At 35.5% G+C, this 23,961-nt stretch overlaps 1 protein-coding gene across 5 annotated transcripts in view; it reads right to left on the bottom strand.

The window, feature by feature from the left end:
• LOC131432983 (uncharacterized) overlaps positions 1 to 23,961 on the bottom strand; it is a 701,653-nt gene that overhangs the window by 11,487 nt on the left and 666,205 nt on the right. The window lies entirely within an intron of this gene.

Genomic DNA, 23,961 nt, shown 5'->3' with positions numbered 1-23,961 from the left:
TGACATGATCTTCCTAACATTTCTGCTAGAGAAAATGACGACACTAACCAAAGCAGGCCGTTTTACCGGTTTTCTGCTAGTTTCAACAACTTTCCGTCTCAAAAACGGACTGAGTAATGAATTCTCGATTTGACTGCTCGTTTCTGGAGTATAAATGTCATTGAATTTTCGCTCGCTTCATGAATTCCATTCTGTTGCTTCATCAAGCTTTACAAATGTGAATTTGAGTCGCTCACGCTCTCATGAAATATACAATTAATTAGAGCTCTCTTCTTTCAAACATTGACGGTAAAATAATTAACCACGATATAACAATTGCTAAATTGGAAAGACTTGGGATGCGGTTCTAACATCCTCGATGGTTTCAATCGTATCTTATAATTTGTTGTTTAGCAGTGAAAATCGGCGATCATGTTTCCAATGAGTTTATCGTTTCGTCCGGTATTTCGCAGGGTAGCCATCTCGGGTCTTTTATATCATTACTGTACTTCAGTGACGTCAATTTTGCTCTAGATGGCCCTAGTCTATCTTTTACCGATGACGTTAAGATCAACATTCGAAGCCCAGAAAAAACAGGTTTTCTACAACGACAGTTTTTGAGCTTGGCCGAGTGGTGTAAAGTTAACCGTATGAAATTGAATCCCGATATTTGCTCTACCATTACGATCTCGAAGAAAAACAAAGCGATTTAATTTCGAATACTTCCTGGAATCGGGGATCAAATAACCAGGACGACGTGTGTGAATATCATACGTAGGCACATTTCATGTTAAATGGATGCGTTAATAAATAAAATTGTCGGTTATATGCCAATAAAAACCCTCAATTAATTGAGGAACAGCCTATACATGACCTAAAAGTTACAGTTTGATGTGATGTTTTTGCAGATATGGTGATTCGTCCCAATTTCTTCCAAGATGACTGTTGTTGGCGATCGTCATCGAGCCATGATTTCTGGTGATGCTCATTGTTCGTGAAAATGGTTTGAATGGTTTCGACAGGAGGGTACAACATGCCATACAGCTTAACTACAATCAATTTGTTACGACCATTGTTCTCCGGGCGAGTCATATCGAAAATCGATGAGTTTGACTGGCCCCCGAGATCACTCGATTTGACGCCACCATACCTTTTTGTAAGGCTATTTGAAATCTATTGTATACGCTAATAAGCCAATGCACATTTTGTACTCATTTTTTACTATAACTGAAATGAAAATAAATAAAAATTGTTTTCTCATCTATTTTATTCAGAAACAAATGCTTCCACTTTAAATGGCCCAACCTGTACTTCAACATTCGTTGTTACCTCTGAAGTTCCTCAAGGAATCTTGGACCGTTCATATTTTTATTTTATCTCAACGATTTAAATTCTTCGATCAAGTGCGTGAAACTAACTTTTGCTGACGACTTCTAACTATTTCATATTATCAAATCCACATCTGATTCACAGTTCTCACAGGAACAATTGGATTAGTTGACGAATCGGTGTTATATCAACAAATTGGTTTCTGAATGCCTCTTAAAGTTCCGTTATTTCATATAGTAGCAAACAGTCTTCAGTCAAGTCTGCTGTCAACATTCACTTTGAGGAAGAAACACATGAGTAATTGGTCGATATCGGGACAAACGCGTGAATTCTGTTGTGACCTAGCTTGAAATAGTTGATCGAAATGCTAGTTGAATAAGTGGGATTGGATTGGAATTATTTGGAACGACAGCAGCATTGTGAACTTCTACATATTTACTGTCATAATTTCCAGTAATGCTGATAATCCAAAGTTGAAAAATAATTTATAAATGCTGGAAGGAATCAAAACAAAACATACACATTTGACAAGATTCTCGAACTTGGTAACAAGAAATCTTACTGATTGTTCCGTAATCCAAACGATTTTTACCGAGATTCAGACGCGTACACAGGATGGGTTTTCGAGGTTAAAATAGACCCCCTTCGTAACTCAAAAAATTTGTATATGAAAACTCTTCCCTTTAAATATTTAAGCCAATTATAAAATGAATGATTTTATAATCAAAAATTTGTCAAGTAATTGAAACACATATTTCTGTACTTATGGAAATTGATCAATATGTTTTGAAACCGTTAGTAGGCGCCTGTCGAGATTCGTTTAAATAATATTCTGATATCTCGAAACAGCGTATATTGTTGCCCTAAGTTGGTACGATAATTAGCTGAACTAGTCAGTAAATAACAAATATGACGAGATTTCGAACAGTGTGTTAGCCTTTACCTCCAGCGAAGCATTTGTCATATATTCCGGGTAAAAGTTATTTGCAATCCAATAACAAATTTTATTATAAAAAAGAAAAATCTCAATGGCTCAATTTAATTTTAAATAAGAGCTAAAAAATATAAAAAATCATAACAAAGTTTGCCTGTGAAAATTGCAACAAAATATAAAATTCGGACATTGAAATGTAAAAGCAAGAAGAAAATGTTTATAGAAGACGAATTTTTCAGTTATTTGATATTCTAGCATTTAGAATAGAAAAATGTAATAACCTTTTATCCAGTGGCGTCTCGTCCTCATGTGCACCTCGTACACTGCACAAGGGGTCATATCAATTAATTTTAACTGCATCATCGTCCACATTCAATTATTTTTTAGATTCTCTATTTATTCGATGGCATCAGTGGCTTATGTTTATGGCAGTTGAAAACAAATTGCTGTCTCTGTTGTAACGTCGCAGCAGTTTTATACATAAAGTTATTGACAGATTTGCTCGATGTGCAGAGCGTCGAATGATTCTATGGTATTGATGATACGAAATAGGTTTAATAAAAACTTCCCATTACATTTGATATCATACCAAATAATCAGTGCACAACCCGTAAATTTCGTCACGAGACGCCATTGCTTTTATCTTATCTGATTCTGATGCGGTTTTTTCGATAGTATTTTATTCGAAGATAGAACTACTGGATCAATTGAACATGAAGAAATTGGAATAACTCATCAATAACGAAATAAGATATAATAACTGAGTGCTAATGACAGGTTTTTATTTGTTTACTTTTCTCTTACGATTATTACGATACTCTTAGCAATCCTCGCCTCGCATCTTAAATTCTGCACAAATGAAATTATCGAAAAATACGCGACTATTCCATAACAATTGAAAGAACAAGCACACAAAAAGACTCTGTCATTTGCACTTAGGTCCTAATGAAAGTTCTATACAGATTTGTCGATTTAGCTTCGCATCACTTCGCCATTTCTAGTCTGACTGGAAAGTATACAAATTGTTTGAATAGTAAATATTTCGATATTTCGCGAAAAGATAAGCAAAGAAGATTATAAGACCTATCGCCAATAGATGAGGAGTGCTAAAAAAATGCTTTCAGTCGTGTAATTTTACTGTTGGTTTATGTTTTGAAATTCAAATGAGGTTTATTCAAACACTCTGCTTCTTCAACTCTAGCTTTTGGGATGATTATTTCACACAGCGATAAAGCAAAATTAATTATGCGAACTATTGTTGATGATTCAACAATTTATGATTTATTTCTGGATGTTTGCTCCCAGCTAACAGTACAGTTTTTGCTGACAATTTCGTTAATAATTGAAATTTAACAAATTTAGCACTACGGAGATTCTCCAAGGGTACATATGGATGACACGACCTGCGACTCGTTTACCAAAACTATCATGAACAAAATCGTTGCTTTAAGCAAAAACTAAAACAGTTCCAACGCCAAGTACTGTCAAATCCAAATAGCAGTTGGATTCGAAACTGGGTTGGGTTTCGCTTCAATCGAAAACGTCACTAAACAATAGATGAAATATTCTAATAAATGAAAGCCACATCAAAGCAGTCCAGAATTTAGAAATGAAAAATAAAACAACTTACCAACGGAGATGAGCGTAAACCCGATATAAGAATTACGTTCGAAACCGATTCCATTTTCAGTTCAATTACGTTGAAACTAGGTTAGAAACTGGTTTGACAGCAGTTTGGGTGGAAACCGGGTTAGGTTTGGCATCGAGCGAAAACGACATAGCATTGATTGTTGAAACTAGAATCCTGTTATTGAACTTTGATAAATTCAGAAAATTCAGTTAAACAAGCAAATTTCGATATGGTTCAATCTGGCTTTTGGCAAAAAAAAATGAAGATTTCACTTTGGTTAGGTTGACATAACAGGGTATTTTTTTCATACAGTTCGTCGAACCATCATCCATTGATATCATTAAAATATGCTGTTTTCATTCAATTTCATTAAGGTAGAGTCTAACGCATTTGAAAAACTATATATTTTTTCTTTGTATTTTTCAATAGTAAAAAAATTTAAGGAATATTTTGTTAAATTTTCAAGTCTATCGGAGAAAACACTGGATGTTACGGGCCTTCATCTTTACTTATCTCATACTGCGAAGAGGCAAGAGCTCGGCGCACAGGCCCAAGAGTTCTGCTTCGATTGACTTGGAAATTTGACAAAACATTCTTGAAATGATTTTATATACTAAAATGCATAGAAAAAAATTATTTTTCTGTTTTGTGTTTTTCCTTTTTCGAGGTAGTAACCGAAAATTATACCATGACATTCCCACAGAACCGACTTCATGACTTTTCCACCCCATTCAGTCTCCATTCTCATTCCTTTGACTTTTGCTGTCATACTTCAATGAAGCTCCTAGAATGAATTGTCAATTGAATGTTCATACCTAGTCATTAAAAGCTGTGCTTGCTCAGTTTCAAGTGCCAAGTAGTCTACCTGCTTCATTGTCTTCACTGTTGGTAGTGAGCAAGTTCGAATGAATAGGCATCAACCTTAAGGGGCGGGTAGGGTCTAACACTTTTGAAAAATCATTTATTGTTTTCTTTATATTTTCGTATAGTAAAACATTTGAAAAATTTTCTGTAAAATTTTCAAGCTTATTGGAACGAAACTCTGGAAGTTATGGACCTTTTTCTATGGCTATCTCATTCTACGAAGAAGCAAGAGCTCAGGTCCAAGATTTCTACTTCCATTGATATCAAAATTTGACAAAATATTATTGAAATGTTTCGTTGTAATGAATTATAAAAGAAACAATATGATTTTTTGAAAAAGGTTGAACCCTACGGGCTCCTTGGAGTAATTAATTGTTTCCATTGATTTTATAGACAAAAACCTTTAAACGCGTTTTCCTCGAAGGCAGGTTTTGAAAGTCCGTGTCCATCGTCATTCAAAAACTACTGCACCATTTTTTTTCAAATTTTGCACATAATTTCTACATCTAAAAAAACCAGACCTCAACGTTTTCCTTTTCGTCGTTTGTTACTTTGAGGAGGTTTAGCAGCTATAAAATGGTGGATTTTTTCGTGAAAAATCGTAGTTTTCACTTTGAACAACCACAAAAAATAAAAAAAATTTAAAAAAATAAAACAGAAACGTTGGGGTCTAGAAAAACTTCTACTCTAATTATGCTGCGTTCATTTGTTCACTTCTGCGCTGGGATACAGTGGACACCGCAAATCATGATTTTTGAGAAGTGTCCTACAAAAATACCTCTTCGACGACCGACAATGTTTTTCCACGAAAAAATCACGAAATGTTGTTCGAATGATGCTTTTTAACATGCAAAACATTTGAATTTATTTTTTTGAGCGATAATTCTGGAAAATATTTGCAAAAATGATGATTTTCTCATCATTTAGACCCTACATCCAATCTCCCTCCCACCCCTCCTAAAGACCTTTTATTTGAATCGCTCCAAAGGATTCTGAATAAAATCCTGAAAATGATTTTGAAGCGTCTGGCTCTGGTTCAGTACAATAATGCAGGCTCACAAATATTTCGACAAAAATCGATGCAATCTTCAATTGAATCGGTTCGCTCTCAATATTAGTTAATAAGCTAGTATAAAAATTTCTTTTCCCCATTACCCATTACAAGTAGGTTTACAATTTTCTCTACAAAAAATCACAGAATTGTGGAAGCAAATAATTTCTGAATGGTAGTAACCAGATCAGATATATTAGGCTAAAAAATCACCACTTGTGACTGAACACTATACTTAAATTTTAACATTTTAATACATTTAAAAAAATGAAACATAGAAAAACCGTGAGTTCATTGTACCGAAGGGTAACGAAAATAAAAACGAGGCTAATGAATTTTGAGTATACAAATTTAACTGAAACTACCATTCTATCAGATAAATCCAGCAGCCCCTCTTATTTCATTACATTTGGGTAAATGGGTTTAATTAAACTGCTCCAAGACTTTATCCAAGACGATCAAGAAGCAGATTAATTAAATTTGCATATCCATCGTCGATCATAAAGCATCACCGATTGTCTTTCGCATGCTAAAATGCCAACTAACTCGATTTCCTCTCATCAAACCCAAGATTAAAGTAATAACATGCCTTTCTTTCCACTAGCCAGCCAAAACTTGTCCGTGTCCGACTTCCAAAACAACCCCTTTCAAGTATGGCAATCCCACAAGGTCAGTCTTCCAAGGCGGGCAAAAGTTGCTCACTTATTCAAATTCAATTCCGGACTGTGAGACTGGGATGTGGTTTGGCCACTATCCACCAGGACACACACACATACACACAAACACATCTTTTGAACCTTTGATCTAAGAAGCTAACTTCACTTGACCCTGATGGCATCACCGATGAAACTTGAACTTTTCCCCCAGATCAGGTTACTCTGGCCGAGGGATGCACAAAGGGCCGGCCTTTTTTTTCAATCGACGAAGAAGAAACTTGATAAAGCTCTTGGACAAACCGGTGCTGTGCTGTGCAGCCGTTGCTCCATTCTATTCAAACAAATAAGTGTGCGAGACAATAAACAACCAGCTGGCTCGAAATGAGTAGTGGCTCTCTTGCTGGGAAAGTGCTTCTTCTCGAGAGGTGAGATTCAATAAACGGATTGATTGAATTATCTGAAGACCCCCTCTCACACTCTCTGTTTGGATTCCACTTGTTTGGCTTGAAGGTTGTTAAGTTATATAATCAAGTTTCAGAAGTGATTCTTTTGGAAAACTTATTCATGCTGTAACATAATTGGAATTTTTTGTCGTGAATACGACTTACTTTACTATGGGGTGCCTTTTCAAAATTTACCCTCTGAGAGAGTGATAAGTTTTTGATCGTGAATATCTCTTGTTGTATCTAACGAATCAAGATAATTTTTGCTACATGCTATCGGAAATATGATCACAATTTTATGATAAAATTTTCAGTTTTGTGACATAATCTCAAATAATTCAAAATTAAACTTTTCTGAAATGTTTGGTATAAACGAGTACCAAAGAAGATAATTCATAAGGCGCGTTTGCCTTTCTCGTATTTTTAAAGCTCATAGCTCAGTGATCTGTGAAGGGATTTATATAATCTAACCACCAATAGAATCGAAACTTTTCAACTTAAACATGTATAGCAAAAGCATTGTAGTATTTCAATAGTACACTATTGAAAAACCTGTCTCATTTGACCCATGTCAACACCAGCCAATCAGAACGCGTTCTCAGGAAGAGAACAAAATATCTGCTGCTGTACAACAAATCCTTCGAGGAAAATGTTCCGAAAAGTAATGAATATCGTCGTGAGCTCCTCAGTTTGGTCCTTCTGAATGCTAGAAACGATTCTCAACAGCATATAGATATTTTCTTTTAATAAATTATGCGAATCCGAAATGAAATAATCGACACTAAAATTCGGTATGCGGCTATTTTTATAGCCGCTAGGACCGCCCATTAGTGAAAAAGCTACAAACGAAATCACGTAAAAAGAAGTCTCCTAGCAAAAATTGAACCAGTTTGGATTCTATCGCCACTGCGAGCAGATGTATTTTGTGTCGTTTGCAAAGCTAGTTTCGCTTCCGACAAGAGTGATTACGTCACAGCTGCCAGTCATTTTCATTGGTGAAAACACAACGGTGGAGAGCATCACACAAAATCAGCCGTTCTAATGGCTCTAAAAGTTTTCTAAAGAACTATTACGAATTGTTTTTCTCAAGTCTATGGTAAATATCCTCAGTTTAGTGCAAATCTAAAACAGTTTGGTTAGATTTGTGCACTTTTCGCTGTGGGAAATTCACAGTAATCGAGATCAAGTGAAGCTTACTTTGTTTTTGCTAAAAATGTGAAAAAGGGAAATGCTTGTATAATTCATACAATTGCTCAACTAATTGATATTCCGAGGTGTTAAGGAACATGTCAGTTGTTTTCGTATTCACGACATCCAGTTATGTCTCTGACATTACTCACCCGCCTTTTTTATGTAGGTTGTTACTAGACTGTCTGCTTTGGTGGATCATTGGACTGTTCAACAATTGAGTGTATTTTTCGGTATGACGTTTTTTAAATCGACACAACAAATGTTTAACTGATAATTGGAAGGAAAAAAGTGGCCAAAGCGGATCTCCTCATAGTGAAAAGGATCACAAGTTAATAGTGCAAGCTTTCAAGAGAAAATAAAAACGTGCCCGACAACTCATGTACGAAGTGGGAAAATTACGTCAAGATGTTGACAAAACCGCTCTGTCTCCTTCCTCTGCATCCGAGATTTCCGTTTTTCACTACCCATCATAAGTTTGATGTTCCAGAAGACGTCAGTGAGCAGAACATGTCAATGTTTGCCTAAAAGGCATGATTTGGCAAGCGATTTGTTCATGTGGAAAGTGGAGCGCTTCATTTGTGACAACCCTGACGATCAACGGGCAGATATACATAAAGGAGTACCACCAAAAACATGTACTTTCACTGCTAAGGTCAAACAATGGCCCTTCACTTTTATAGCTAGATTTAGCCTCGTGCCATTATCCCAAAGATGTTTTGGAGTGGTACAAGGCTGATGAGATGAACTTTATGTCGAAGAACTTCAATCCCCCGAGCGCATCGGAAATTAGGCTAATTGAGAAGTACTGAACCATCATGAAGAAGGTGCGTCGGAAGCGACACAATTGGACGGTAAATATTGGATGGATGATTTAATGTATGCGGCGCTCCTGACAGTCGGCTGTCCAGACTCTTATGAGTTTCGGAAAGTTGTCATTTCGTGTATCGTTTTTAAATATGTTAAAATTTTAAAAATGTCTAGGAAGCCGACTGCCCAGAGTAAAAATGCATTATAATATTATTATGGCATTTACTAACAAACTATCCCTTCCTGTAATGCATATGGAAATGCAGAGGATTGCTCGGTTTTGTAGTAGCAACATGCATCGACTTACCCATTCTTCCCTTCCCAAGTAGATCTGTATTGTTACCCGGGTAGAAGTGATTTGCTAACTAATAGAAAAATTTATGATTCAAATCAAACAACTATATGGTAAAACTCAACATTAATTTGTTTGTAATAAGAGATGAAGTATCAAAAATAATAACGGGGACGGGCATAGCGTGATGGGTAAGTCGATACCCTTTCACGCAGCCCACCTGGGTTCGATTCCCATCCCCGCACATAGGGTCAGAAAATTTTTCTGGCCCGAAGAGGCGAATGACCTTAAGGTTAAAACCTCTATAATCGAAACAAAAAAAAAAATAATAATAACTAAATTTGCAATAACAATGCACTTTAGAAAATTGACATTTTGCCTCACACTTACTACTAGTCCTCCCCCCTCAAATACCCTAATGGCAACCTATGAACAGCATGCATTACTTCTGTCAAGTTTGGTGGTAATATTTTAAGTTGTTCCAAAGTTATATCGGATCATATAAACAGTAATTTGAAAGGAGAAAACATTACTCATTTAGGTAAAATTGAGAGTATCCGTCGAATGCTGCAGCCTTAGCTTTCACTGTCTGAACTTCTTCAGATTCATTTTGTGGTGGATGGTCGAATAGTTGTGTCCTGTCGCCTTTAACTATTTTGGAATACTTTTTCGACGATAGTTGACCTGAGCTCTTAGACTGCTATAGGAAATACATTAATTCCAGAAATATCTTAATTGAATACCTCAACATTTTGGTTCCTAAAAACATGCGCTAGATCAAAATGTTGAAAGGATGCTGAGACAAGTGAAGCCGCTGATGGCATTTCTTCTAAATCATATCTCCATGTAGCTGGCGGTATTTCTACTAAATTATTTCCCGATGTTGCTGGCGAAGCTGTCGTATAAGCTGGCATCTTGTTGTCGCTGGAAGATAGTTGCTGTGCATTTTCAACAGACACAGGTCGATATGAATATAATCGACATGAGTCGCAAATATGCATCGTAACATTCACAGTAATTGCGTACTGCTTGAAAGCAATGTGTTCAGCCATACTATCTGACGCCTTGTATTTCAAAAATGCACTTCTATAGTTGAGTTTAAGTAATTGTTTGTATCACAGATAAACTACTATACCAGAGGAAAACAAGAAGACCCAGGTAATCTAAGTTTTTATACCTGAACCGGTTACCTAAAAGCAGAATTTTTTTTCTCAATATGGTGGTTACTCCCTTGTTGAACCACTGATTTTTCTTCGATCTTGTTTTTAAAGTATTTTGAGAACAACTGCTCGCATCGTCCTGATGTCAAAGAATAATTTATACAAAATTCCATGGGGATTCCAAAACTAATAAATTTGGCGAAGGAGAATGCTGACTAATTAATTGAAGAGGCGTATTCTCATGAAATATCCATTTTCTCGATTTTTTCTCATATATTTCAAAAATGCATCTAGAAAATAACACAATCTATGGGCTTTTTCATTGAACCTAGCTTGAAGAATAATATTTCATTGCTCAGACACATTTGTTTCTATCAAAACATCGTTTTTCGAAAATCGTTACAAAAGTTTTTCTTCGGGAAACTTTTTTATCGATCATCTCTTCAACTTTTTTAAACATTCATTAGGTTCCTTGTAATTTGACGTTTTTTTGTGGTATATAATAAAGTAAATCGTACAGCGAAATAACCGAGAATTACGAAAAATTAACTTTATTTTTGATTTTATGAGAAATTGGAAGATTTTTGTTTTAGTGTGTATTTTTTTAGAAAGTTCAATTGATTACCTACACCTTTTTATTAGACACAATTTCCGTAGAAGCTATAGATTTCTTCTAAATTAGCCTTGAGTGAAAAAGATCTCTAAACCGGTGAAAGAATAAGGGTGTTTTTTGTGAGCTTGCTGATTCGAAATTTTAATAAAACACATGCCATTTTTTATTTGGCAGATAATATCTTGGCATTTAACATTTAAATATGATTTCGGGCATAGGACCGCCAAGACTATTTTTCTCACAGGTCATTCAGGAAGTCCAATTTTCTACCACTTTTTCATGCATTGACACGTTTAATATTGGTTTCCAAAGCATCAATACTTTGCTGATTTATCCCAATAAACCAATGACTTCAAGTACAATTTTTGTAAATTTCAAATTTAAAAATAAAATTCAATTTTTTGAAAATGTTTTATTCTTTCGGGCGCACTTATCATAAAATAGCTAAAAAAATTTTTCAACAGCAGCACCGTATTTACCAATATCACACACCTGTAGCAAACATCCGTAACCGTTTCGTGTTCTTTATAGCGTGTACGAAATAGAACAAAGCACGCATCGTACATTTTGCGTTTTCTTCTTTCACCGTACCACCACGTACCGGTGTTGTATATATTGTCATTCTATATGGCGATTTGAAAACTTTGACACTCATCGCCCTGTAATTGCGGAGCCGGAAGTCGGATCCAGATGAAATTTTACAGTAGCTTTAAAGGTAATATGAGCTTTAAGTCAAATACAGATTTGTGAAAATCGGTTCAAGCATCGCTGAGAAATCGAAGTGAGTTCTATTTTGGAGTTTTTTTTCACCACTTTCGGTTCTTTCGGAATAGGAAAAGGTTTTTATTCCCACAAACTAACCAGTTCTGCAAACTAGAGGAATTTAGCAGACAGTTTTATGGGATTTGTACCTGTTTTTGACCATCGTTCGTGAAAAAATACTCACGGAATTGGTAATTTTTTACTTATCACGCTTTAGTTCCGGAACCGAAAGTCGTATTCGGAAAAGATGTTCTAGATTTTTGTTAGGAAACTATATGACCTTCCATTTGAATCTTAGTTTGTGAAAATCGGTTCAGCCATTTCCGAGAAAAGTGAGTGCAGACATTTACTGAGTTCGTCGAGCTGAGTCGAATGGTATATGACCTTCGGTCATCCGGGCCTCGGTTAAAAGGTCGGTTTTCACAGTGATTGCATAGCCTTTCTATATGAGAAAGTCAAAAAGTGATTTTTTAAGAGCCACTCTACTTTTACTCCGATAAATTGATGTAACTCGATCAACTGAAGAGCTAAAACTATGACTTCTACAGCAAAATTGTTCAACATAAAACTTTGAACAACATAAGAAAGTTAGATGCCAGATTTCAGACCAAACGTTGATTGCCAACGGTAAGAAGTTCAACTATTTTAAAAGGTTTTAATTGTTTACGGATATTTGCATTTGGTAGTCGATAACAGTCACAGAATCGCTGGGTGTATTCTTGCTTTACAACGGACCGTAGAAATTTGGTGTACAAATTGTTGTTGCTTGTGTGCTTAGTGAGAAACGTGATCCACAATCATTTTGCTCTCAGTTGTGACTCTTTTTCGGCGGCTAGAGGTAGCTTTAATTGTGTGTGAAATGCCTGCGTATAGCAAGTATACACCCAGAGAGTCTGCGGCTGTAATATGAGCATTTAACGCTAAATCTCCTCACACATTTCAGACCATGTGATATGAGTATTCAAGACTAAATCTTTCTCACACCCTAGACCACACGCACTTGACAAAATCCAGTAAAAACACCATTCCACGAAAACCTAGAAACCCACATAAAACAAATACATTACCTACATGAAGGCAACTTACGCTGACCCAAAGAAAGGAACGACGTAGACATAAATTTCGTCTGCAGAAACAAGGAAGCATCAAGTTTCAAATTGTTATATCATCGTCGAACATACAAAATAAACATGACCTACTGTGTCACTTCCCCTTCTCTTGACGCCCCTCATGTCCACAATTGAATACCAACCGGCACGACCTAGAATAACAGTAACTCAAGAACGCACACTAACTCAAACCGACACTCACGAGAATAACCCAACATGCTATCGCCCGCTCCTCTCCGTATCACACCCGCTCACTCTCATCAAGATGCTTATTTCCTCTCTTACTCACAAAGTATACAATGGCCGACTCGATACAACTAATCCCATTGGTTAAACCCGACTTACACTGCGCGTTCTAACTCCTCCCCCCCCCCCTAGATTCTCACCAATTGTAAAAGTAAAAAAAATTAATTAGCTAGACTAGGAGAGGATAGGATATAAATTAACGAACTGATAAAATAAAGATTCATTCTTAATCGCAACTTAAACATGTGAGTTATTATTTTAAATCGACTAGCAAATGCAAATATCCGCGAAGCAATTAAAGCCGTTTAAAATAGTTTAACTTCTTACCGTTGGCAATCAAGGTACTCGACAATAACGAATTGACTAGAGTGAGTTTAAAATATGTTTGTATTTAATTAAATTTTTGTACCTATTTTAAAACAATAATAAAAACACAACTTTACAGTTTCCCTTGAAAAAGGCCATTAAAAACGGCCGAAACGTCGAGCAATTTAAGAATTAAATCGTTTGCCTAGTGATTTGGGACTGAGAAAGCCGTCAATGCTTTTATAAATTCATCTTCCAGCCGTTACAACCATCATAGTAAATTTAAATTTATTCATGATTGAGCTGACGGGAGCGGGTCATTTCGCCAAAAGTCGTTTCGCAGAAAGGACAATTTTGCCGAAAGGGTTATTTCGCAGAAAGGGCCATTTCGCCGAATAGTATATTTTAACGAGAGGGTTATTTTTAATACATAACATAAATTATAAGAAAACTGCAAATTCCGGATATTCATCAAAAATAACTATTTGTTGTTATATCTCCTGGATAAATGATGTTGCGCAGCTACACCGTAGATATTTTTCTTTCATTTGCACCGTTCTGCTTGAGGATCAATAATAAACATGAAAAAACTTAGTTAGGTATTTCTGGAGTATATCAGAAGTACAACAAAACGGGAATAAACGTAATCATTATTCATTTGTCTTTTTTGATGTGGAACACATCTTTATTTTCTATATAGAGGTGCAAATCAGAAACTCAAAGAAAACTACACGTAGAAATGTGGTCAGGTTTTAAACATTTATAGCTCAATTTATTTTGCATCAATTATTAATATTATTTCATCATTTGATTGGAAATATTTCTATGTATCGATTTGAATGTATCAAGCCACGTATTTTCAATTATATATGATCGAAATTTTGATTAGTAGCGAGCAGTGTCCTATTTTGTCTGCTAAAAATCGCCGGCATATCGGATTTCCCTGCCATGGACGACGGTTTTGAAGGAGTAAGCCATATATCAAAGAGAAAGCATCGCTCTGATTGGTCAATCGATGCAAAAGCGAAGCTGTTGGAAGCACGCGAATCTACAAATAGCAGCAAAATTATAGCTAACGTTTCAGTCCTACGCGTAGCATGCTAGAGGTAGGTTGTTGCTAGACAGCAAGACAAAAAGTGCCATAAAACGATTTGAAGCTTTAATTGGTATGCTCTGATTTTGAGTCATGCAAGATCGGATGAAATTCCATGTTATGTCGTTTCGCTTGAGAAATTGATAACAACCCCAGGAAAAATTTTGAGTGCTTAAGATTGCTTTAATTAATTAATTATTTCATATAAGATGAACTCGATTGATAATGAGAAAAAGTTTATCGCTTCAACCAGTGGTGGCAGACCAGAAGTAAGTAGATATTGTAACAAAACGGGTTCGATTTTGTATTGCGTTGAAGGGTGAGAAGTAGGCACAATTCTGTATATAGTTTTGGCAATATGTATTAAATCTGTATCCTGCATGAAATTCGCATGGACGTATACAAATCAATACATTACGGGTAATTCTGTATGAATGGCAACTCTGTTGGTAAATGAAAAAAATAAACACAGTCTAGATGACAGACAGGATGTTTTTGATAGGGTAACGTGGCGCCATCATGACATATGTGAGTACTGTCCCAACTAAAGGAATATTCGAAATGACCGTTAAAATGATTGAAGAATCTAATTTGAGTGTCCTGTCTGTTAGTCTGTGGTTTGATGACAAATCGGCTATTTGCTCTGAAAAGATTTATCATGCAAATTTGAAGATATAATTTCATATATTGACGAAAATATTTTAGAACTTTACCTATTGATACCGAATTATTGGATCCAGTACAGTTTCTAAATTCCGTGGTATTGTTTTGAACCAGCACATCTGGCAGTTTTTCCACTGTTCGAACTGATGAGTCCCGCACATACTCACTATGCAAAACACACTCTATCAACGTATTCACGTTCGATTCACTTGAAAAATCACGTAAATTAGTTTCAAATGTCAAATTGAATATTTTACTAGACGAAAATGAATGTTATACGAACATCCCCTAAAATGATTAGAGTCATCACATAAGGTTTAGGTGAATTGCCCAAACGTCAAACAATCTACGCGAATTTCCAGTGTGAAAAACTCAATTTTGAAAATGGTGAACAGTGGCTCTCAAATTGTAAGTAGTGTAAATATTTGCGAGAAATGTTATTTAATTACAATTTTTTACTACATCGACCGGACCATTCCAGTATGAAAGTTTTCATGTGTTTAACTGGACTGAGTGCCTGCGTGAGTTCGGAAGTTTGCCGCTCCTTCCGAATGCTTCAAACATGTCGTTGGTCCATCGAAAAACGAGTTCAAAATTGATATGAAACTAGAGACACTGGAACCATGTATTGCGACTTCAACCTGCGTCGGTAGTGTTGTGGGAGTTCACGTATCTCGACTTCGGCTTCGGTTGGATGGCAGTGACAACACGATTTCTGAATGCTTGCCGATTCGAGATCCCACGTGATTAGTTGCTTTTTATTTTCAGCCATTAAAATTCTATGCTAATTTACTGAAATAAATGCTTTATTTTTCATTTCCTAGATTTATATAAGAATCTGAAATCTCCCTTTTGACTTTAACCAATATATAAAATAATTATTCTCTGGTATCTAAATTTGATATGAACTGATAATTAAATGTGATATGAGCAGTACATTACATTTTACCTATGAAACACGTAACTTTTACTGGATTATGCATTAAACAGCTTTTAAATGTCAGTCCATTAAAATCTACGTGAAAAGTAGGGTAGAAAATATTCACATAACTTTTCACGTAACTATAACATGATTATTATTTTGAGTGTAGCGACGGTAAATAAGACAACAGGGTTGCGGATAACTTGGAGAGGAAGCAATGTTTGAAATGGGAATAAGGGAAATGTTATAGTTTTTTTTAAATATTGAAATTTTAGATGGTGACGTACGAAAGTAGTTTTGATCCGTAATTTTAACTATATCAATGTGCGACTAATTGAAAATAATGCCATTTTTAGATTGCAAGGTTTTTTCTCTAATTATGTATGGCATCACTGCCAATACCAAAGGATGGTATTACCAATACTAAAGCAGACCGGCAAACTTTTTATCGTGGATTTTTGGAAAATTTTCAAAACCAGAACTGTGAGTTATTCAAAGGTTTTATAATAAAATGTTTAGATCAAAAGATAAATTTACCGGTGAAGAACAACTCGAAAGTGTTTCATAAAGCTTACTTATGTCACGGAACTATAAACAGCAGTTGAAATCTTAAGGTGAGTGAAAAATAATAACATTCTAAGAAGAAACCCTATAATGAAAGTCCGAAAAAGTTTTGCACACATAATTCTACAGAGTTGATAGTTTATCGTAACATATTTACCCCTACGCGTAGAAAAAACATGTTTCATGGTATGTTTACATCAAGAGCAAGGCAAAATAGCGGAAGGTGAAGTGGGTGGGTAGGTGGTTTCTTGGTTGCCATTTGTGGCTTGCTTCCATGGTCACCTTAACGCTATAAAAATAACTGCTTGCATACAAAACTTGATATCGCTTGAATATCGAAATCGCAAGTATGTACAAAGATATAATTGCATACATTTGGGATGTTGGTGTAATTTCGTCGGTTATAAAACAAATACAAATCAAGACAAAAAAATGTTCGGTATTGATTCCTAATAAAGATCAATCAATCAAGTTGATTCCTAATCAAGATCAATCTAAGCAGACTCTCGTGCAATTGCGGATTCAAAAGTGTGACGAATGATTGAACTTTTTGATTGTAGATCATTAGATCATTTGGTTGCCTTATTCCACATCAATGGCTCGGACAACCCCATGGGGCTGATCCTTGTAGATTTTTTAGCATTAAAAATGCCCTACTCTTCACTATATGGGGCCGGGTGTCAATTGAAAGTTTCAAAAATAGTCGCGTAACCTTTTTGTGTCATAATTTTGAACGTTAATAACTCGGTCATTTGTTGATGGATTGTTATAATTTAACAACCAGTCGATTCGGAAAAATTTAACTTAAACTTATGAGACAACGTCATTTGAATATTTCAATTGCTTACCATTGAAAAATTGGTTTGAATTGAGTATTTTATTTTGGTTCTCTAGTAACCATCAGGCCAATTTAGAATTATCGGCGATAGATTTTTCGGATCTAATTTGCAGCGCTTGTTCCTCGATGATTTGTTAATGGATTGTCCTCAATCAAATGATTCCAAAGCTTCAATATTGTAAGCTTAAAAATGTTTTAATTTGTCAACGGATCGGTTTGCATACTTAAATCTCCATTCCCATACAAACAAAATCCTAGAAATGTTCCATTTTTAATGTTATTGTGTTCGGTCGTGTATTGAATACAACCCTCTAATTTTTTTTTAAATAAATTCCAATCACCATATTAATATTATTGAAGAATTCGGCGAAATAACCCTTTCGGTGAAATTACACATTCGGCGTAATGACCCTGAATCGAGCTGACAATTGTCAACTAGTATCTCATTATGATAGGGTTGAGGCCTTCCATGAAACTGTTTTCAGCGAAACATCAATTTCGTCGTAGCTACGTGAACCGCATCATTGTTAGCACTACCATTATTTAGTGATGACTGCTAGCAAAATACAATATTCACGAGTCTGGCTGATGTTTAGCTTTTGCCTAGATCATCATCCCCCTTTTCCATAACCTGGAGCCAATTAATAACTCCATTTAGATCAATAATAATCATTTCCATCGTTTTCGGCCACGCTTTCTAATTAGCAAAAAAGCCGTTTCCGAAAGTATTATTTGCTCAATCACGAATGCATACCCGGGGCGAACGGGCTAGGAGAGTTTCACTGAGTCAAACTTTAAAAGAAAAAGGATGTCCTCCCTCGCGTCCGTGTACCGATTCGTCGAGCTATGCCTCGCTGCTCGAAGTAGTAAGCCCCATCACGAAGATGAACAGCCACTAAACAAAAACACCGCACAGATTGCCCGGTTCGGCAAGGTCGATGCTCGTAAATGATGAAACAGTTACGGCAATCCACCGTCGAGAAGAACCGTCCTATAGTGCCCGGCGTACGGCCTGGTATAGTCTGGTATAGCCGGGAGTGAACGTCCTCACTAAAATAAAAAAAAAATATTACGGAGGAAAGATAATGGATATCAACAATAGCTTCAACTTGAGGCAGGAAAGTGCTTCGTGCTGTTCTTGACTGAAAACGGCCACTAAAAGTCTATTCAGAAGACATCGGTCCGAGTCTCCTGGTCGGTTGGTGGCTTTCTTACGAGGTGAAGGAATCGATCGGAGCGAACCGGACTGAGCGGAAAAAAAGTAAATAACCTCTCGATGGGGATGGATTTATTCTTCCCGTTCTCTCAAAGCGTTGTCGATGGGAATGGAAACGGACATTGATGAATGATGGAGTAATAGAAAGCGGTAGCCGGACAAACACGGACAAGGTACTAATCACGGGTCTTCTAGTGAAGGTAATTTTAATGCTCGACTCGACAAAAAAACCTTGACAGTAGAGTGACGTCGTTAGCAGGCAGATCCAAAATGAACTAACACAGCACCCACCCTAGAGATTTGGGTTAAAGCCATTACTCATTAGGCCGTTGACAGTTGAGAACTTACGGTAACGATCGGATTGAAGGCTGGCTACCAGCAGCATCTCAAACCGAACGAACGAACGAACAAACGAAGAACGGTTAGAAAGAATTACTCTTGACAATCATACTTGCACGATTTTGGCCCCATCATGAAGATTCTCCCGGGTTCTGGCACGAAGCAATAAACGGACATAAAACCGTAAACGAAAAAAAACCATTTTACGTGGTGCTCCAACAAACCAACAGAACTACTACATCGTTCAAGTTTTCGACAGTCACGAATTGTGTTTTTTTTTGTTATTGTTGCAGTTTCCTAAGGCACTGTTTTATTTTTTAATGACTGACCATAGAACTGATCATTAGCACTCCTGGCTCAATGGTGGCATCATCGCGGTCGTCGTCCGCTCGAAATAGCGGGATACCGTCATTAGAGCTTTACCAAGGCCAGGCCAGGACGGTGCGGATTTTGTTTTGTCAATCCATGATTCGGTGTTGAACATCTCACAGAACGATTTCAAAGCGAACCCTAAGCTCGATTTTATTGTTATTATAGAGAGCATAACATCTGATTTGTGATGGATAGCAGTTGGGGGGTTTTCGTTTACCTGTAGAGCGATAAAGGTTAGTGATCTTCTTCGTGCCTGGAGGAAACATAAAGCTTTCGAAGTATCATCTTTTGAACACTTTGTTCGTCAATTTTAGTGATCATTTTATTTCGTCATTTTCATATCTGACGATTTCCGAGTCTTTGATTATATATCTTTTCAGCTTCCGCTCAACAAATACTCAATATTTCTCGATCAGGAGAATTTTAGACCAACTGAGGTTCTGTTCGAATAAATCTACCCAGTATTCTCTAGCAGTGAAATAGCTTTCGACTGTAACGGTAACTAGTCGAATTCGGAATAAACGTTACAGGTTCTTTTGGTGCATTGAAATTATTGTTTTTTTTTCGAGTTCATAAGATGATTTGAACGAAAATTCAAGTTTATTTTGTCCGCAATTACAAATTGCTTTACTAAATCAGAATTTTTTAGCGAACCTCTTTGCAGCAACAAAAATATGTCTTCTAGGAATATCTTTTTACCTCGCTCGGAAATCTGACTCAATTCCATCTCAACATTCATTAGTACGACTTCTAACCGGGAATAATAAATCAGGAATCAGACATCAGAAGTCAGAAGTCAGAAATCAGAAGTCAGTAGTCAGAAGTCAGTAGTCAGAAGTCAGAAGTCAGAAGTCAGAAGTCTGAAGTCAGAAGTCAGAAGTCAGAAGTCAGAAGTCAGAAGTCAGAAGTCAGAAGTCAGAAGTCAGAAGTCAGAAGTCAGAAGTCAGAAGTCAGAAGTCAGAAGTCAGAAGTCAGAAGTCAGAAGTCAGAAGTCAGAAGTCAGAAGTCAGAAGTCAGAAGTCAGAAGTCAGAAGTCAGAAGTCAGAAGTCAGAAGTCAGAAGTCAGAAGTCAGAAGTCAGAAGTCAGAAGTCAGAAGTCAGAAGTCAGAAGTCAGAAATCAGAAGTCAGAAGTCAGAAGTCAGAAGTCAGAAGTCAGAAATCTCAGAAGTCAGAAGTCAGAAGTCAGAAGTCAGAAGTCAGAAGTCAGAAGTCAGAAGTCAGAAGTCAGAAGTCAGAAGTCAGAAGTCAGAAGTCAGAAGTCAGAAGTCAGAAGTCAGAAGTCAGAAGTCAGAAGTCAGAAGTCAGAAGTCAGAAGTCAGAAGTCAGAAGTCAGAAGTCAGAAGTCAGAAGTCAGAAGTCAGAAGTCAGAAGTCAGAAGTCAGAAGTCAGAAGTCAGAAGTCAGAAGTCAGAAGTCAGAAGTCAGAAGTCAGAAGTCAGAAGTCAGAAGTCAGAAGTCAGAAGTCAGAAGTCAGAAGTCAGAAGTCAGAAGTCAGAAGTCAGAAGTCAGAAGTCAGAAGTCAGAAGTCAGAAGTCTCAGAAGTCAAAAGTCAGAAGTCAGAAGTCAGAAGTCAGAAATCAGAAGTCAGAAGTCAGAAGTCTCAGAAGTCAGAGATCAAAAGTCAAAAGTCAGAAGTCAGAAGTCAGAAGTCAGAAGTCAGAAGTCAGAAGTCAGAAGTCAGAAGTCAGAAGTCAGAAGTCAGAAGTCAGAAGTCAGAAGTCAGAAGTCAGAAGTCAGAAGTCAGAAGTCAGAAGTCAGAAGTCAGAAGTCAGAAGTCAGAAGTCAGAAGTCAGAAGTCAGAAGTCAGAAGTCAGAAGTCAGAAGTCAGAAGTCAGAAGTCAGAAGTCAGAAGTCAGAAGTCAGAAGTCAGAAGTCAGAAGTCAGAAGTCAGAAGTCAGAAGTCAGAAGTCAGAAGTCAGAAGTCAGAAGTCAGAAGTCAGAAGTCAGAAGTCAGAAGTCAGAAGTCAGAAGTCAGAAGTCAGAAGTCAGAAGTCAGAAATTAGAAACTAGGAATTAGAAAATCAGAAAATCAGAAAATCAGAAAATCAGAAAATCAGAAAATCAGAAAATCAGAAAATCAGAAAATCAGAAAATCAGAAAATCAGAAAATCAGAAAATCAGAAAATCAGAAAATCAGAAAATCAGAAAATCAGAAAATCAGAAAATCAGAAAATCAGAAAATCAGAAAATCAGAAAATCAGAAAATCAGAAAATCAGAAAATCAGAAAATCAGAAAATCAGAAAATCAGAAAATCAGAAAATCAGAAAATCAGAAAATCAGAAAATCAGAAAATCAGAAAAGCAGAAAAGCAGAAAATCAGAAAATCAGAAAATCAGAAAATCAGAAAATCAGAAAATCAGAAAATCAGAAAAGCAGAAAATCAGAAAATCAGAAAATCAGAAAATCAGAAAATAAGCAAATCGGAAAATCAGGATATCAGAAAATCAGAATATCATTTGTCTTTCTGTAATTCTGTCTTTCTTTCTCTCTATCTTTCTGTGTTTTTTTTTCATAGTTTTCGAGCTCTGCTTTCCAGTCCTTTTTTGTTTTTTCGTCTTTTCGTCTGTCTTTCTTTTTTTCTGTTTTTCTTTTTTCTGTTTTTCTCTTTTTTCTCCGTTATTCTATCTTGATTTTTTTATTATGTCTTATTTTTGTCTTCCAGTCTTTGTGTCTTCTCGCTTTTCTGTCCTACAGTCATTCTGTTTTTTGTATTTTTGTCTTCCTATCTTTTTTATTTTTTGTCACTATCTTCTTTCTGTCATTGTGTTTCTGTCTTTTTGTTTTTCTGTCTGTCTTTCTGTCTTCTGTCTTTGTGATTTTCTGTCTTTCGATTTTATGTCTTTCTGTCTTCTTTTTGTCTTCTAATCTTTCTATCCTTTTGTTTTCTGTCTTTCTGTTGTTCTGTCTTTTGTTTTGTCTTCCTGTCTCCTTTTTGTCTCTGAGTAATTCTGTTTTTCTGTCTTTCTGTGTTTTGATTTTTGGTCTTTCTGTTTTTTTGCCTTCAATTCTTTCTGTCTTTCGGTTTCCCATATTTCCGTCTTTCATTTGTTTGTTTATTTTGTCTTCCCGTCTCCTTCTTGTCGTTCAGTCTTTCTATATTTCTGTTTGTGTTTTTCTGTTTTCAGACTTTTAGTCTTTTAGTCTTTTAGTCTTTTAGTCTTTTAGTCTTTTAGTCTTTTAGTCTTTTAGTCTTTTAGTCTTTTAGTCTTTTAGTCTTTTAGTCTTTTAGTCTTTTAGTATTTTAGTCTTTTAGTCTTTTAGTCTTTTAGTCTTTTAGTCTTTTAGTCTTTTAGTCTTTTAGTCTTTTAGTCTTTTAGTCTTTTAGTCTTTTAGTCTTTTAGTCTTTTAGTCTTTTAGTCTTTTAGTCTTTTAGTCTTTTAGTCTTTTAGTCTTTTAGTCTTTTAGTCTTTTAGTCTTTTAGTCTTTTAGTCTTTTAGTCTTTTAGTCTTTTAGTCTTTTAGTCTTTTAGTCTTTTAGTCTTTTAGTCTTTTAGTCTTTTAGTCTTTTAGTCTTTTAGTCTTTTAGTCTTTTAGTCTTTTAGTCTTTTAGTCTTTTAGTCTTTTAGTCTTTTAGTCTTTTAGTCTTTTAGTCTTTTAGTCTTTTAGTCTTTTAGTCTTTTAGTCTTTTAGTCTTTTAGTCTTTTAGTCTTTTAGTCTTTTAGTCTTTTAGTCTTTTAGTCTTTTAGTCTTTTAGTCTTTTAGTCTTTTAGTCTTTTAGTCTTTTAGTCTTTTAGTCTTTTAGTCTTTTAGTCTTTTAGTCTTTTAGTCTTTTAGTCTTTTAGTCTTTTAGTCTTTTAGTCTTTTAGTCTTTTAGTCTTTTAGTCTTTTAGTCTTTTAGTCTTTTAGTCTTTTAGTCTTTTAGTCTTTTAGTCTTTTAGTCTTTTAGTCGTTTAGTCTTTTAGTCTTTTAGTCTTTTAGTCTTTTAGTCTTTTAGTCTTTTAGTCTTTTAGTCTTTTAGTCTTTTAGTCTTTTAGTCTTTTAGTCTTTTAGTCTTTTAGTCTTTTAGTCTTTTAGTCTTTTAGTCTTTTAGTCTTTTAGTCTTTTAGTCTTTTAGTCTTTTAGTCTTTTAGTCTTTTAGTCTTTTAGTCTTTTAGTCGTTTAGTCTTTTAGTCTTTTAGTCTTCTAGTCTTTTAGTCTTTTAGTCTTTTAGTCTTTTAGTCTTTTAGTCTTTTAGTCTTTTAGTCTTTTAGTCTTTTAGTCTTTTAGTCTTTTAGTCTTTTAGTCTTTTAGTCTTTTAGTCTTTTAGTCTTTTAGTCTTTTAGTCTTTTAGTCTTTTAGTCTTTTAGTCTTTTAGTCTTTTAGTCTTTTAGTCTTTTAGTCTTTTAGTCTTTTAGTCTTTTAGTCTTTTAGTCTTTTAGTCTTTTAGTCTTTTAGTCTTTTAGTCTTTTAGTCTTTTAGTCTTTTAGTCTTTTAGTCTTTTAGTCTTTTAGTCTTTTAGTCTTTTAGTCTTTTAGTCTTTTAGTCTTTTAGTCTTTTAGTCTTTTAGTCTTTTAGTCTTTTAGTCTTTTAGTCTTTTAGTCTTTTAGTCTTTTAGTCTTTTAGTCTTTTAGTCTTTTAGTCTTTTAGTCTTTTAGTCTTTTAG

The sequence above is a fragment of the Malaya genurostris genome, chromosome 2, assembly GCF_030247185.1.
Source record: "Malaya genurostris strain Urasoe2022 chromosome 2, Malgen_1.1, whole genome shotgun sequence".
Lineage (NCBI taxonomy): Eukaryota > Metazoa > Arthropoda > Insecta > Diptera > Culicidae > Malaya > Malaya genurostris.
The sequence above is the reverse complement of the archived record's forward strand: the minus strand, read 5'-3'. Positions and strand labels throughout refer to the sequence as shown.